General features: G+C 38.7%; 1 protein-coding gene across 2 annotated transcripts in view; it reads left to right on the top strand.

Annotated features, from left to right (window-relative positions):
• Window positions 1-16,961, top strand: part of arhgef17 (Rho guanine nucleotide exchange factor (GEF) 17) — a 76,402-nt gene that overhangs the window by 26,625 nt on the left and 32,816 nt on the right. The window lies entirely within an intron of this gene.

Genomic DNA, 16,961 nt, shown 5'->3' with positions numbered 1-16,961 from the left:
CTGAGATATCTACAACTGAATTAGTTGTACAAAATGTTTCATGTTTTTTTAAATCATTTTTACTTTCATGAACGGCCCTTTTTGATGCTCTAAAGGGCCAGATTTGGCCCTTGGGCCTTGAGCGTCACACATGTGGGTTATACCGACTCTGAGACAGAGGGATATACTGACTCACTTGTATTTTCTTTGGGAAATACAGTTCATCCAGATTCAAATGATATTTTTGCAGAAATCATTGAAATTACACATCAGTAAACCAATTTGGTAAAATTACTTCATTTTATGGTCATACTTAAGGATCTCCCACTGCCATGACACAGTGGTTGACAAACACTGCCTTTAAACACCTCTGTTTCTAAAATAAGCTTCAAAAAGGCATTAATCTTTACTTGTTGCAGTGTGTCGTGCACAATCGGAATCTCCTCCTGATCCCTTTCATAACAACCTAAACCTAGAAACCTATTGACCCAATATGGCGAGCTTCTCACTCCATGATGGGGTCGACCTACATCCTTGATGAAAACAAATCCAGTGTATCTATTTTTGTTCAGTGTGGTCTGCGTTGTAGTGTCTCACTGCGCCATGGTGATGCCAGATGTTGCTAGGTGACCTGTGACGCAGCAGGACCTTAGCTGATTGCGTTTATGTGTTGGTACTTAATTTTTCTTTATTCAGGTTTTCTTCCATTCACGTTTCTGTGACAACAGTAGTGTTGCGTAGCAACAGACTAATGAAAGACTGAGGTTAGTCTCTTTGCATTTCTTTCTCTCTCTCCACCCTCTTTATTTCATAAAATCAAGAGCCAATCGTGCAGAATTTATGAAGCATTATTGAACAGTAAAACTAAGAATGTTCAAAGAAAGACATATTCTAACATTGAACGCAGGTCAAAATGTGAAATATTACCATGTGATGTACAAGAAGATGAAATAAATCAAATAATAAATGACAATGTTACCATATTATCAGAGGTGTAAAGAATACTGATATATTCTACTCAAGTAGAAGTACAAGTAAGTCATACATAAAATACAGTAGTACATAAGTACATTAGCTTAATTAAACACCTACTATGATTATTTTGGTATTAAATCATGCCACAGTTTCCTTGCATCGCATCTGTATAAAATAAAAGGTTTGTCAAAATGTACAATTGTTTTTAATTATTTTTTATTTTATAAAATAACACCAATGAATTTAATTCAAATTAAAAAAATATCAGGCTCTAAGTATAGCTACATGATTAATGAACTCTAAAACTGAGAAAATAACCTCCATTCAATGCTGTTTTGGCACGGTGCATTCCGTTTAATCTGATTGGTCGGCCATTAGGGCCGGGTATCGATTCTCCATCCAATCCAATTCTCGATTCGATTTACGATTCACTTTTGATTGATTTTTGATTCAGTTTTAGGTCCATAACGTAGTTTACAGTTAAGGATACGGTTAGGGTTAGTTAGTCCGTAATGTAGTTTAGGATTAGGTTTAGTTGGTTAATAGCAAAAAGTCGGGTTAGCAGGTAGCGTCTCATTGGCCAGTTCAGGTCACGTGATAGGTCACGTGTGACCTAAACTGGCCAATGAGGGCACTGCGTATCCATAGATTGGTAGGCTATGGATACAGAAAACCGTATCCATAGGCACGGCCAAAAATTAATACATCCAAGCATGTCTGGTTGGTAATCAATTAAATTACTACGTTATTAATCTTCTCTTCATAAAGACACACAGACACAAACACACAGGTGTCTAACCACAGAAGCCGGTTGGATCAGATTGCTATACAAACCAGTCCGAAAGGCCGAACAAGTGAGAGATAATAAGATAATGAACACTAGTGTCACACTAAAACTTTAATTCACTTGTGACTACTTTACTGTCGAACCCTGTAAGATTTGGTAATGCTACAATATGTCCTCTGTGCTTTCTTCAAGGCCGTAACCAACTTACATGCAACGTAACTTACCTTATCATACTCTTCTAGTTGGTGAATGACACGGTCTGGGATGTCGCGGGACTTCAGAAAAAATCCACGTTGAGTGATATGTCTCAAGCCCGAGTAACTATGTCGCTGCCTTCTTCTTTTGAAACTAGTTGGCTGGCACCAATTACCTTTACGTGCTCGCTTACGCAATATCACGTGCTCGCGTGTAACTTTTACATGATCACGCAATAAAAAAAAAAATCTGTGTCCCTTTAGGGGCTTCATACTGGTCTTTGGTAAATGTAAGAAAATACTTCAAGAAAACTTCATTTTTCACTTTTTTTTTTACTCATTCTCATCATTTGCTGCTGGAGGGCAGGGTACATATATGATTTCCCATGGCCGTGAAGGCATCATGTTTACGTGCAGCTCTCTCTGCCAATGTGCGTCTTGTTTACATGTGTTCTGAGTGTTGATTGGCTGGAAGGCTGGGGAATGGGCGGTTATAAGCGGTGAAAGAGTCTTGGTGTTAACACATTCCATTCCCATAGGGAAGTGTGCTTGCCCTCCCCACCCCCTGCCCCCTAGCAGCGCGAGGCGCTGCGCTACTAATCTACAGGCAGCAAGGTGTATTAAAAGGTTCAATTCAAGGGTTTTATGAATTGATATCGGGCTATACAAAGGAGAATCGATTCAAATTTATTGGTCGATTATTTTTTTTTTAAACCCAGCCTTATCGGCTATGATGTGATGCTTTTGATTATTGTCTGGACATTTCATTTTTTGTAGTTTCACAATGTGCGTTGATCATTTTAAAACAAAAAATGATAATTTACTTAGTAACAGTTGGGTGTAGAATTGTAACAAATGACTTTACTTCTTTTAAGACCTACTGGTAAAATTACTGATTTAAAAATATGCTCAAAAGTACCCAGAAAAGCAACTGAATTACAGTAAAGAGATTAAATTAAAATAGTGCATGCATAAAAAGACTGACAGAATACAAAGTTTAGTTTGTAGATGAGTCAGCAGAGTTACCATATTGTTTTCATTGGTCTTTTTTAAATGAGTAACTTCCCTTTGAGCTACTTTGCTGTCGATGGAGTTTCTTACAAGATGAAAGATGAAGTCCACACAGACTCCTCCAACAGTTTCCGTCTGATCCAGCCTCTCTGTCAGCACGATCAGCTCCTGAGTGTTTTCACCATGTAGCCTCAGATGCCCTCAGCGAAAGCCGAGCCTGCACGTGAAACTCAAATCGGTCAACTATGTCTGCTTTAATCAAGCGTTGGCTGTGTTTTTTCAAACAAATTTTCTTCACAAAGGCCCTCTATGGAAAGAGTGACTGCAAGGTCGCTCAGCTGCATCTCTAGGTTTGCTCCAAAAAAAAGAAAATTAAACCACCAAAGGTTTGAATTTCTGTGTGAAATAGAATAACAGGGTGCTCGAATGAAGGCCATGCTTTCACAGCATTCAATCCTGTGTGTTTTCAATATTTCCCCCACACTGTGTGGTCCTGGTCCTGTATAGATATGCTTTTATTTTTTTTAATAAAGATTTGTTTATGAATGATTCATGACATTAAACTACATTTTTCTGTGCCTCAGCTGTGCATAGACTTAAACAAATGTTTGTGTTTTTAAGGCAGTATGTATGACTAACAAAGACACATATAGCTTCCATAGTTTTTAATGTTGGCTAAAGTGCAGTGGCAACAGCAGACTGCTGGCTTTTAGTTTCCCGCACTATTTCTTCTTGTTGTTTTTTCCATCGTCACCTTCTCTTCGTTTCTTCTTCTGTCTACTTTCAGCCTTAAATTATTGAAGATTTTGTTGCGTGAAAGCATATTTTAGTCACTTTAAATCAGCTTAAACCAACATTGGATAGGAAGGCCTTCTTTTTGCTTTTTCATCCAAAAACAACACTTAAAGTCTTGTAATTTTGACGAGAGGCTGATGGAGGAATGCTTTAAATCAGAGTGATGGCAGTGGACAAGCTGGGTGGGAGACAGAGAGACGAAGAAGGTATTTCCGGAGTGTTCCTGGGGTTAGGATGAGCTTCTGTGGCTGATGAATATCTGCAGGGGACAGTAAACTGTGGCAATGGGCGCTGGACAGGAAGTGGATAGGTTGTGTGATTACAGGCTATGATTGGACGGTTCACTATATGTAACCTTTAATGGTAGGAATATGTTGTTGTGACAGGTAAGGGTTCCTAGACAAGGAACACAGACAGGATTTCAGTTTTTGGCTCTTTAAACCTGTGCTTAAACTGGACAATAGAGTTTTCTCACTGTTATGCTTATCTTAGTAGCATGAGTCGAGTCGTGTCTCTATTTCAGGGGCTTCCTAGAAGACATAACAGCTGTAATTAATCTAAATGTGCTACACCTGAGATTCCGTGAATGGTTGAACCTGCTGATCACACACCGATCACAGTGATAAATAGCACTTTAAACATATTTGACAAACACGGGTGATAATTCTAGGAAGTGCACATTCACGTAACTCCAACTGGTTTAAGGCATCCATTGGTTTTCATTGTAGTGTGGACTGACTCGTTTTAAGGTGTCTTCCTTCTTCATCTTGATGGCATAATTGGATCTGTAGTAAGATGGCTGAAAGTGGCATCCAAATGTTGTACCCACCAGCATTTTAAAATTCTGACTTCTTGTTTCCTGGTAAGTGCAACGATAAAATAAATCCACCTGATCTGGTTTTCATAAGAATAAAGCAATGGCATCCAAGGAACTGTGTGTGAAAATGCGTTCACACCAAACACGACGGCAGTGTTGCAGTCACTTCAATCGCCCCTGATGAGTCGCTTGCACATAGTGGTGCTTTTTGGTCACTCCATCACTTCATTTCTCAAGTGACGCGATCACCAGTGAACAATGTGTGTGTGGGTGTGTGTGTGTGTGTTGAGCCTGTGACAGGGAAGAGAGAAGGAGAGAGAGAGAGTCGATCACTTCTTTTTCTTAAATGATCAACTTACGGAGATATTAAAGGATGAGCTCACTCAGAGTGTGTTATGATTAGTAGTTACTTTGGTTTTCAAGAAGTTAGTTGCTTTAATTTTCCCCCAATAAATTGAGGAAGTTGTGCAACCCTTCCATCTGCACTGAAGCGGCGGGGAGCCTGAAGGGGCTGCAGCCTCTGCTTTACAGACAGTGAAGGACGGGAAAGTTGTCGCTTAAAGTTGCTTAAAAAGTTAAAATTTTTCAACTTTGAGCGACGAGGTCACGTGTCGCTCAAATCACTCAGGTCGTGTCGCTTGAGGGTGGATAACTTGAGGTTGCGTCATTTACTGTACAGTGATTTGAATGTAATCTAGTTGCTTCAGTCACTTCAGTCGTGTTCGGTGTGAAAGCACCTTAACCAAGTGGTAAAACATCAGATTTAAAATGCTATTTCACCATAGACTTTCTATAGGAGCGGAAATACGACGAGTAGTCCTGGCATGGCATAAACATAATGTGAATGCTAATTACGTGTATTTAAGACTAAAAGTTCATATGATTGTTACAAATTCATGTCAGACATGTCTTTGGAGTCAAAGTTGTGTCATTATCCCCCACCACAAATGTGGAAGTGGAAGTCCGTCCGAGTTAAAGGGGATAGCTTTTCTCAAAAATCATTTAAGATAGGATATTCAAATTTGTTATGTGGCTTCAGGATAGCAATACCTTGATGGAGTTCGAAAATGTGAAGCACGCAATTGTTTTTTTCCGGAGTTATTGCCCTTGTTCCATTTTTTACTCTGTTCAAGGTATCTTCATAGGGGACAGCTTATCTTAGAAACTGTTTAAGATTGTTAATAATTTTATATTCTGGTGTGATAATATTTTCTTATGTATACATCTAAGTTAGATTTAGGATATTTAGGAAAAGGTTTTGAGTTATAATGAGATTTAATCTCATGATAACTCAGCAGGGATGTTGATGATTATGTCTTCTTGTTCAGTTTTAGACTATTTAGATCATTTACATTTATTTGATGGGATGCATATTCTAAATGTTAAAATATCTTTAATCTGGTGGTGGTGAATATGATGATGACATTTGCTTCGATTTGGGTTATTCAGCTTGCTATCAACGGGTTGATCGTGAGGTCTGTTAACTCATTATTATTATTATATTATTTTGAGACATATCATACCCTCAGTTTGCGTTGTCTGTAAGAAACAGAATCACCAGGGGTTTCCTTACTTCAGCGTCACTTCTTTAGGACAAAGATTCTTTTCACAGCACACACCTTTGTCTTTCTCTATATCGCTCTCTCTTACTTTTTTATACACACACACCACACACACACACACACACACACACACACACACACACACACACACACACACACTAGTGTGAAGGTTTCTTTTTGCCTTGTCAAAAAATCGATATACTATGAAATTGAGATAGGACTTTTTATTCTGTCCGTTGGGTGACTTCGATATAAAAAAAAATGAAATTGCTTTTCATCCATATTGTAACTGGTATTTCATATTGGTCAATTTAGCTCTTTCAATCATTATTTATTCTTGATTTGGGGGAAGAACAGAAGTAGTGTTAGATCAAACACTTTTTTCTAACATAACTACTCTAGTGGGTGTATTTTTTTTTTTTTGCCAAATTACAATGAAATTTGTATGTGTACTGTATATTTCATTACATTACCATACTCTAACAGGTATTTAGTTATTCACTTTTTAATTAGTCAAAGGTTACATTTGAATAGGTAAGAACTTTTTATTTATATCCTGTTAAATTGGAGGGACATTGGTAAGTATACCTTCAGAGGAAATGGAGTAATTGTCAGGAGACTTTGTCATGGCCACCCATGTAGCACCACCTAGCACAGGGAATGGTCTATTTCCTGGAACCACTTGCTATTATCTTGTTACTGAAAGGCGTCCCCGGGTGCAAACAGATCTCAACCCTGCCACACAGTGTGGCGTCCATGTCGGAATAAGACATTTCTAATCTTGTGAAAAAATATTTTCCAATTCTATAACAAAACCTGTTCTAATAAAAATGAGTTCATATGTCGACTGATTGTAAAGCCTTTGATAAAACGTGTAGACTACGACTACATTCACGCATGCGCAAGAATGCACGGACTGTAGTACATGCAGGTTGTATGTGTCCGCCCAGGTGTGTGCTGGGAAATCTGTTTTGATCTGTACGTGCAGTCATGCGTCGTCCCTCCCTCTCCGAGGAGTACTTTCTCTTTGTGTGTGTGTGTGTGTGCCGCACACACTCACACCTGTGACCCAATGGGTGTGATGACAGGTGTCGTCAGCCCTCCCACATGCTTGTCTATAGACTGTTGATAGACCTTGAGCAGCACTGTACTACTGTCATAAAGATGTCACTCTAGTTGTCATTCTGCAGCACCCACTCACACACATCAGATCAGCCACGTATGTCTCGCTGACGCAGGGTTCTGGTGTGTTTTGTCCAACCGCCATATGATGGGTGGAATAAATGAGCTGGCTGTGCGTTATGACACAGCAATATAAGATGATATCTGTTCACTATTTTAGCTGACTACTTTAGTTTCGAATGGGGATTGTCTCGGAGTCTCCATTTATCCCCGCTTGTGCGTACCTGTAAAAACACACATTTATAGCACTCCGTCCTCCCTTCATTCCCTAGCAACTGCATTAGTTTAAAGCTAAACAAGCAATGTTAAGGATGTGGGCACTTGGGAGTTGCTATGGAAAACAAAATGCCGCTGATGCTGATGGTTGATCAGCCACACTATTGATGACATCGTCCTACTCTATTGTTGCTGTAAATACCATAGATAATCATTATGCTTTGTCTAATATAGTGACTGCAATTAAATCTTTCTGTTGCTTTATCTGTATCAAAAAGCTCAGGGTCCCTCAGTGCCACCACACTTCACGTCTTCTCTGCTGATATCAGACTTTTGTACTTTATCATCGCCCTAGATTCAACAAGATGCTCCAAATCTAAGAGATTTGGCTGCATATACATTGTGGTGTGGAAATATGCATCTATAGTAATTTACTGACTTATATTATCCATATCTTATTTTACAGAATGGCTACCCTGGGGTCATAAAAGGAGTGTCACGGTCAACAATGTGTCATTTAGACATTGCCCAACTGATAAGTAGAATTATTAAAGTTCTATGAACTCCAGCAGTTAGAACAAATAAAATAATCCTGGATAAAGCAAATTCTTATTGAAATGTCGACTTGGATTAATTCACTTTTTTATTTATTTTTTAATCTCTATAGTGCATTCAGTTTGTAATCACTACTATCTTTTTTTTTTTTATCATGAGCATATTCTGTTTTTCCTACGATCCTCTACAAACCTCATTGACAGATGGTTGTTGATATGAATTCTAGTGTGAAATACACAGACTGATCTCCCATCAAAAGCACCTGAATGGTCTTTTTGTTGCCAATCAGACATTTAGTTTGAATTTCAGATCATCTTGACAAATGTACCTCATAATTTGGTAGTTCAGCTTCCCTGAATATTTCACAGCTGTTTTTCTATAACAATAAAAAAAAGAACATTAAGGACATTTACTTGCACTGGAGGCCATTCATTATTATGTAATGAAAGGGAAAAAAGCTCTGCCACAACTTCAAACACATCTGAGAGATTGTCATCACTGATCTCTGTCACCAGACCTTCTTATGTCCATAGCAACAGGGATTTAAAGGCCTACTTCCTGCCACGAGCTTGACCTTTAATTGTCCTTTAGTCACCTTTTTCTGTCGTCACTTTCTGATGTCTGACTTTGTTTGGTCTCATGGCTGCCTGGAAATAAAGTTCAAAGTCACCACATTGCAGCAGAGCCAAATTCCAGTAATTTTACGCGTTGAATGCTGTGAATTAACGTCACTTTAACACATTCACTGAGTCTTGCTTGTTGTCTTTACTTCCCAAGCTTTTCTACTCATTCTACCAATTTTACCTTTTTCTTCTGAACATTTCCGCTTTTTCCCCTAAAACATTTCTAACAGGTGTTTTTTCTTCTTCAGATAACTATTAAAAGTAACCAGCCTGTATTGAATGAATTAATGTTATTTTTTTAAACTAGAAACTAGAGGATGGATGCTAATATGGTTGCCATTGCCAACCCTCTGAAATGTTAATATAGTAAAACTAATCGGAGTAAAAAGGTAATAATACTAATAAATGAATACTAATAGATTCAGATATGGACCAGTTTGTAGCTGAGGTAATAAAGGATATCACATCAGGGCTACAGAAATAAATAGCACTCATTGTCATGAATTTATAACAAAAAGACAAAAATTGAAGAAAAAGTGCAGGTTTTATTTTCAAAAATTCAATTTCTTTGTATTAATTTTAAAAACTGAACTTCTACTGTCAGAGGTGGACAGAGATGCGTGAAAATAAGAGCGAAATATATATATTTTTTGTTACTGACTTTCCGGTCACCTACGTGCTAATGCTATCAGAACAGCTGTTCTTTGAGCATTGCTGACAATTTGAATGATCTCATAATGATAATGCTAATTCTAAATGAATTCTTAGTTAAATCCATGAGTGAGTAATGTCTTCCAATTTCTCTCTTCCATCTGTTTCCTGTTATTGTTCTTCTTCAGGTGTTCTACAGTTTATATAGCTGGCTTGTTTTTGACCCTTTCCTTGTCACATACTTTTTGTCTCTATCAAGGTGAAGAAAGTAATAAAGCAGTTTACCAAAATGTAGGAAATAGAAAGTACGGATAGTTGTGCAAAGCTGTCAGGAGTGTTTAGAAAATGAATATAATCAAAATGACTGAAGTACAGCAACAAAGTATTAGTCTTTTGAATGAACGGAATACAGTCCAGTAGGTTTAAAAAAAAAAAAAAAAAAAAAGAAAAGAAAATATCATGAACTTGTTTCCTTTTGTTAGCTGAACTTCCTATTAACACAAACGCATCATAATCCAGAGGTTCCCAACCTTTTTTGGGTCGCGACCCCATTTTGATACCACTAAAGTCTGGTGACCCCAGAGACTTGTTTCTTCTTCCTAGAATTAGTTTTTGATCACGTTTATTAAAGTGTGTTACAAATACAGAGTAGCCAGGGTTAGTACACAAAGTGACACGCGCGCCGCGTACTGCAGTTTATTTGAGAAAGTTTAAGTATAAGATACAGTTCTTTGATATGTATAGTGTGTGATGTGTAATTGAAAAATAATTAGTCGAAAAAAATAGAATTTCAATCAATTTACACCTAAGTTTTTCTTTTTTTCTAAACCAATTACTAGACATTTCATAAGGACTAAAGAGAATTGTTTATCGCAAGATATTTCACAACTTACTCCCCAGCCTAGGCAAGGCAAATTTATTAGTATAGCACATTTCATACATAAGGCAATTCAATGTGCTTTACATGATCAAAAAGTGCCACAGAAAACATTCAACAGCTTAAAAATCAATAAAAACATTAAATCAACAATAACGTGAATAAAAATGTCCCTCTCACTCATATGCATTAGAGAAAAAGATTACCTTTAACTTGGATTTCAAAATATTCACATTTGATTCTACTGGCAGTTTGGTCCACTTCTTTGCAGCATAACAACTAAAAGCAGCATCACCACTATCTGACCATAGATGTGAGAGACCTGCTGGGTTCATACCTGACTAACATCTCACTGATGTATTCTGGACCAAACCCATTTACAGATTTATACACCAGTAGCAGAACTTTAAAGTCTATTTTGAGGCTGACTGGGAGCCAGTGTAAAGACTTTAAAACTGGTGTAATGTGCAGTATTCAATTGATTTAACTATGAATGTTAGAAGAACCCGTCAAGACCAACTTGACAGCAGTAATTTGTTCTTCCATAACAAGTCTTTATCTTAGGATGAACAGATTGCTACATGGCACAGGTGATATGCTGTAACAGGCGACAGCTTTAGTTGCCAAATGAAAACCCACAGCTGATCTGCATTCATCACCTGCTCACAGATGGGGTTAAAACCTCTCTTGGCTCATCGCTCTTCCACTTTAAATCGAGTATCGTTGGAGGTGATTGGTGAGGTCTGTCTGGGGTGTGAAGTCGAGCTGAGAGCTGTCATCATCTGCTGCCTCCTGTTATACACACACCCAGGGGGAGGACCCTGACACACACGCGGTCTCTCTCTCCACAAACCCCTTCAACATGCGCCCAGCGCTCGCTTACATCATCTGTGCATCACAAGTGCTCTCCTCTGCCTTGCACAGAACGCGTGTGTGTGTGTGTGTGTGAGAGCTGTGAAGTGAGGATTACCTGCTTTAAAAACAGACGTGTACTGAGTGAATTTGTGAAGCAGCAGAAGATTAACTGAGGGGAATGAATTGATCAAGAGAAGAGAAGGAACAAGTGTTATTAAGATCCACCAGCCGCTGTGTGTCTGCTTTTTCTTTTTATCTTCTATTCTCCTGCGGACATGAAGAATGACTTTTTGTGAGTAGGCTACCGGTAAATAAGAACCCTCCCAAGGTCTGTGGGGTCTGTGTTTATGTGCCAAAGTGAGCTTAGATCGGGCACGCGGAGTGTTCTGTATGCTGCAGATGGTCCGAACCTTGGCCCAATTCAGCATCGCCCTGGAGGAGATGAATGAGATTGGAGAGAACATAGGAGATGGAGGTGAAGGTGGTGGAGATAGCGGTGGAGGAGGAGAAGAAGTAACGAACGGTGATGCAGCGCATCAGTTCAGGCACAGCAGCAATGGGAACCCCAATGGGAATTTGAATGGAAATGGTTGTGCTGGAAGCCCCATTAGAGAGGTACAACCATGTTTTTCCTACGTCATGTGAGGTGTTTGTGTGCTTCACTTTGTGCAGCTTTGCTTTATATGCAGGAGATCCTCACTTGTCTCATCCTGGCTGAGAATTACACTTTTAACTATAGCACCTCAGATGTGGCTATTACTTCATACTCCGCCATCGTTCTTTCTGTCTTTTTCACCGTTCTGCACAATCACAGCTGACTAATTAGTTTCTGCACCCACTCGTAAAACTCACAGCTTGTTATGGTCTTCCTGTTTAAATCTACACACTCACCGCTGAGCTTTGTCAACTCTATTTTTTATGTTCATCCTTGTCTGGTAAACCTCCAATTTGTGTGCGTTAGATTTGTCCTTTTCAGTGTCCATGCTTTGCTGCTTTTTCCTTTAGTTTTTTTTTGTTTTTGTTCCATAAAATACCTTTTCATTTTAATGCTTTGGTGCAAGACATTAACTGCGTTTTAGGTCGCACAATATGCTGTGAATTGCATTCACCTACCGTACATGTAGTCACACAAGGTGCAGGCGCTTATCTTAACACCAGCCTGTTAATCCACATCAGGGCAGGGATTGAAATAAGAGCCCTCAGAGCAAAGCAGATTTTATTTTAGTGCATAAACCACCGCACAGTAATATTTAACTTTAACTGTAACATTTTATGTACACTTTAAACAAATGACATCTTAATGATCATCAGCTGGCAGAATGTTAGACCACTCACGTATAGAAATAAGACATAATTGATTAAGTGTATTGCTCAAAAAGTCAGTGTGCTTTTTAGTCTTTAATGAAAGTCTAGGAGCAATCGTGTGTATCGGTTATTGTGTTTGTTAGCCTTGAAGTGCGTTAATCATGCCCAGCCCTCTGCTCGGAGTAAACAGGATGAATGGGTTTTTAGAATAAATCGATCTTTTGTAGGGCAATAGACGCACACCTTTAACCATATCGTTTTTGGGGTGTTTTTTCTTTTGAGAAAAAAAAAAGAGACAAATTATCACAACGTAGGAGGCGGAGGATGATTACAAGTCGTGAGAAACTGGCATTTGGGTCGATAATTTGTCCTAGTGTTGTTAAAAGTAAGAGGAAACTATTGATCTGTTAGCAGTAATGACAGTTAGTGTGTTCATACTCATTTTCTCAAATTCAGTTATTTTCTCAAAACCTGAGTTAAATAGCTTATAAAGGACGATATGTCATCACTCCGAATTAATAATGATCCTGTTAATGAAATAGTTTTTTAGGACTTTTAAAAAGGTTGTGTTTTGTTAAAATCCATCTGAAGAAGGTCTATTAGGATACTAAATACTATAGTTACTGTATAAACTCATTACTGTATAAGTGCAGTGCATGCTACGCTGTCACCTGGTTGATGTCAAATTCGGTGTTATAGAGAACAAGAGGATTAAAAAAAAAAAAGACGCCATAAAGCGATGACGAATGATGGAGGATCTCCTCCGGCCCGCCTGTTGCTCTGTTTTCCGGTCTGTTGCCAGGGGTTACAGTAGCCAGGCAGGGAGGCGGAGGAGGAGAGGATAGCGACATGGTTTTAGGGAGCTGTGAAGAGATCAGAGGGAAGGAGAGACCTGAGGTTCTTTTACCAGAGCTTATCGAAGTTAGCCTCCAGCAGGCTGTTGGAATGTTAGTCACTTTAGTTTCCATTGTCTGAGAGCACAGGCACAGTGCATGTTGAACTGGGTTTCTGTTGCTATCTGGATGATTTGGTGACCTCATATGACTCCTAGTCTTTTGAACAGCGTAGCACCAATTACTAAAAACTGACTTGTGAAATTAGTTTGTTACCATCCATCTTTAAATAACTTTTCTATATCCTGGACAGCTTGTCTTTCCACACAGGTGTACTGGGACAAAGATTCAGCCCTGGCATTTTGTGTCCAAACCAGTCAACTACATTATCAGCATCACCACGTAGAAGTCGTTTTTGAGTCAGTTATTCTGAACATGATGCTCTTTATGTCTTAATTTTAATTATTATTCCCCCAGAAAACCTAAAAAGGAGGAAATGTTTTAACCCCCTTTTTACCTATTTCCTTTGGCCATTTTAGCACATTTTGCCAATAATTATCCCTTTTTTCCTATTTTCCTTGTTCTTTTTGACACTTCTATCCAATTTTTGTCCGTTCTTGAAATTTTTTGGCCACTTTTCCCTCAAATAAGCTACCTTTTGTCCAATTATTACCAATTATACACTTATTTATTGTTTATTCTTTCTTTTGTCTTTAACGTTTTTATTCTTTTATTTGTGATGTGTTCCGTGGCTGTAACAAAAGCAATTTCCCCCTGGGATTAATAAAGGAATTCTGATTCTTCTTTCCTTTTTACCCTGCATTTTGCCTTTTTTTTTTGTTCCAAATTTTTACCCTTTTTTGCTCGTTTGCCACATTTTACCTATTTAAGCTACCTTTAGTCATTACATACCACCTGGTTCCTCTTAATTTGTCCATTTTTGTGCACTCTTGACAGCTTTTGGCCCATTTTAGTCACTTTACATTCTTTTCTTGCCACGTTTTTGCCGCTTTTGTCCCATTTTTGGCCACCTATTACCATGTTTGCCTCCACTAACTCGTGAAAAAAAAAAAAAAAACAGCAGACTGGACTGGCCCACTTTGGGTCAGCGGCCCACTGGGACGATGCGCGGAGATGGCCAGTCCACCCCTGGTATCTGGATAAATTGGTGACCTCATATGACTTCCATGTTTCTGAACATCGTTGCACAAATGACGAAAAAAATCTCTTTCAATTGGTATTTTGGAAAACCATCATTAAACACCTAATCTACCACCTGGACGGCAACGATGGAGTCTTGCTTATGAAACCCCAAATGACTTCACATTCATGTGTTTCATCTATAGAATGGAACCAGAATCTAAAAATGAAAATATCAAAAAACAAGCTAAGGAAGAACATGCAATTTACCAACTTAGGTCACAAGTGTTCGAACTCACAACCTTCCTATTGTGATGCTGCAATGTTTTTTTCTGTTTGTTCTGTTGTTTCTGTTTTTCAACCTCGGGTTGCCTAGAAATAAAATGGTGTCGCCTGAAATGTCTAGTAATATTAAATTAAAAGTAATTGATCATTTAAAATTATATTTAAAAAATACATGTATTTATGTATTAATTTGTATTGTATTGTATCTAATTTGCAGAATTAAAAAAACAATACATAATACCACAGTAATAGACATACATTGCAGGAAGAGGCAGAAAGCTTAAAAAGCTTAAATGATTATTATTCTTTTTCATATTATAAATTTCTTATTGTTAATGAATGAGAAGGAGCATGATTTTCATGAGTGCAATATTTATTCCCCAAAATTTTAGACAATAACAAAGATAGCCCCAAATAACCAAAATTGACTCAGTCAGTAGCGGGTGTTTCCACCATTTTCCGCAATGACCGCAACGTCTCATGCTCCTAACTAGCCTCATGATGTTGTTCTGAGGCAATGCGTTCCACTCCTCCACAAGTGGGGTGGGGGGCTATGAGCATCCACTTGCTGCTTCAGCTGGTCCTCTATAGGGTTCAGGTCAGCGGACATTGCTGACCATACCATTTGAGGCACTCCAACTTCCTGAAGTCGAGCAGTGACAATTCTGGCACGATGTGGTGGAGCATTATCATCCATGAACAGAAAGTTGGGGGTGTGCTGGCGGAATTAGGGGATGATGATGGGTTCTTTGGTGTCTCTGAAGTAAGAACGTGCAGTAACTGAGAAATTGTTGCCACATTGAAAAGGCTCCAATATGTAAGGCGCACTGTACCCAGTGAGACCATTTTGTGGAAAACACAAATACCTAATACAATTGCCTCCCTATCCCAAAAATTACTGAAGTGAAACTAGCACCTTATGTATGAAACCCACTGAGGAACTCACATTATCCCTAACTTATTGTGAGTAGTGTAAATCTAGTTCAAGTGAAATGCAGTAATAAAAAACCTGAGCTGGCAGATGGCTGCCACTTCTGAACCTGGTTCTGCTGGAGATTTCTTCCTGTTAAAAGAGAGTTGTTTCTTCCCACTGTCGCTAAATGCTTGTTCATGTGGACCTTGTTGGGTTTTCTCTTTCTTATTAGGAATTTTATATTTTGATAAGCGCATTGAGATGAGTTTGTTGTAAATTGCGCTATACAAATAAAGTTGAATTGAATTGAGCTGGGGCACTAATCCTTACTACTCTGTATTTGTAACACATAATAACAAATGTGCTCAAAAACTAATTCTAGAGAAAATGAGTTGTGATGAACTACGGCCAGGCCCGTGGAACGTCTCTGCGCCGAATAGCGCATACCATGTTCCCGAGAGTTCAGTCAAATGACTCGGTTCCACCAAGTAAAACACATCAAATTGTGCGACGTAAAATCGTATGCTACGTTGAATTGTCTTTGAAACGATATATCACATTACTACGTAAGTTCCGATAAATTTAGAAATTACCAGAAAACGGGATGGGCCCATCCCCCCACTTTCAAAAGGTCTCCGAGAGGCTCTTGACATCCGCTCATAGAAAATTCATGTTAAATTACAGCCCCAGTCAACGAGCATTAATGAAGGAGTAGTCATTTTAAATTGGGGCCCCCGGGGGCCCCCTGGCACCCCAGTGTCACATACGGAGTAATGGGCCCCATTCATATATTGGTATGTGTCAATGAATCAGTACCACCAACTGTCGTAATTTTTGACTCGCAAATTAATGAGAAAACGACTTTCATTGAAATTGACGAAAAAAGGGGGTGCACCCACGGGCCCCTAATCGAATTGTGTGAGACATAATCGTAATCTACGTTGAATTACCTTTGAAACGATATATCACATGACTATGTTCCCAGAAATTTGGAAAATGCCGGAAATTAAAAAAAAGAAAGGGCTCCGAGCATCTCATCATATTCATTCATAGAATAGTCATACCAAACTGCATTCTGATCTAACGAGAAGTAACGGAGGTGTAGTCATTTGAAAAATGGGGCCCCCGTGACACGTGCAATGTAATGGGCCCCATTTATATATTGGTATGTGCCAATGATTCGGTACCACCAACCGTTGTAATATTTGACTCGCAAATAAATGAGAAATCGACTTTTGTTTTTTTTTCTTTTCTTTTGGAGCTCCTTGAGGGCCCCCCTGGGCCCCAAATCAAAAGTCGCGCTCAGAGCGTTGATGCGTACACATCCATAGATTATACCTACAAAATTTCAGCCCGATCCATTCAGGAATAACAGAGAAGTAACCATTTTAAAAGTGGCGTTTTGA

Source organism: Gouania willdenowi, chromosome 13, assembly GCF_900634775.1.
Source record: "Gouania willdenowi chromosome 13, fGouWil2.1, whole genome shotgun sequence".
NCBI lineage: Eukaryota > Metazoa > Chordata > Actinopteri > Blenniiformes > Gobiesocidae > Gouania > Gouania willdenowi.
This window is presented reverse-complemented; position numbering and strand designations above follow the sequence as displayed.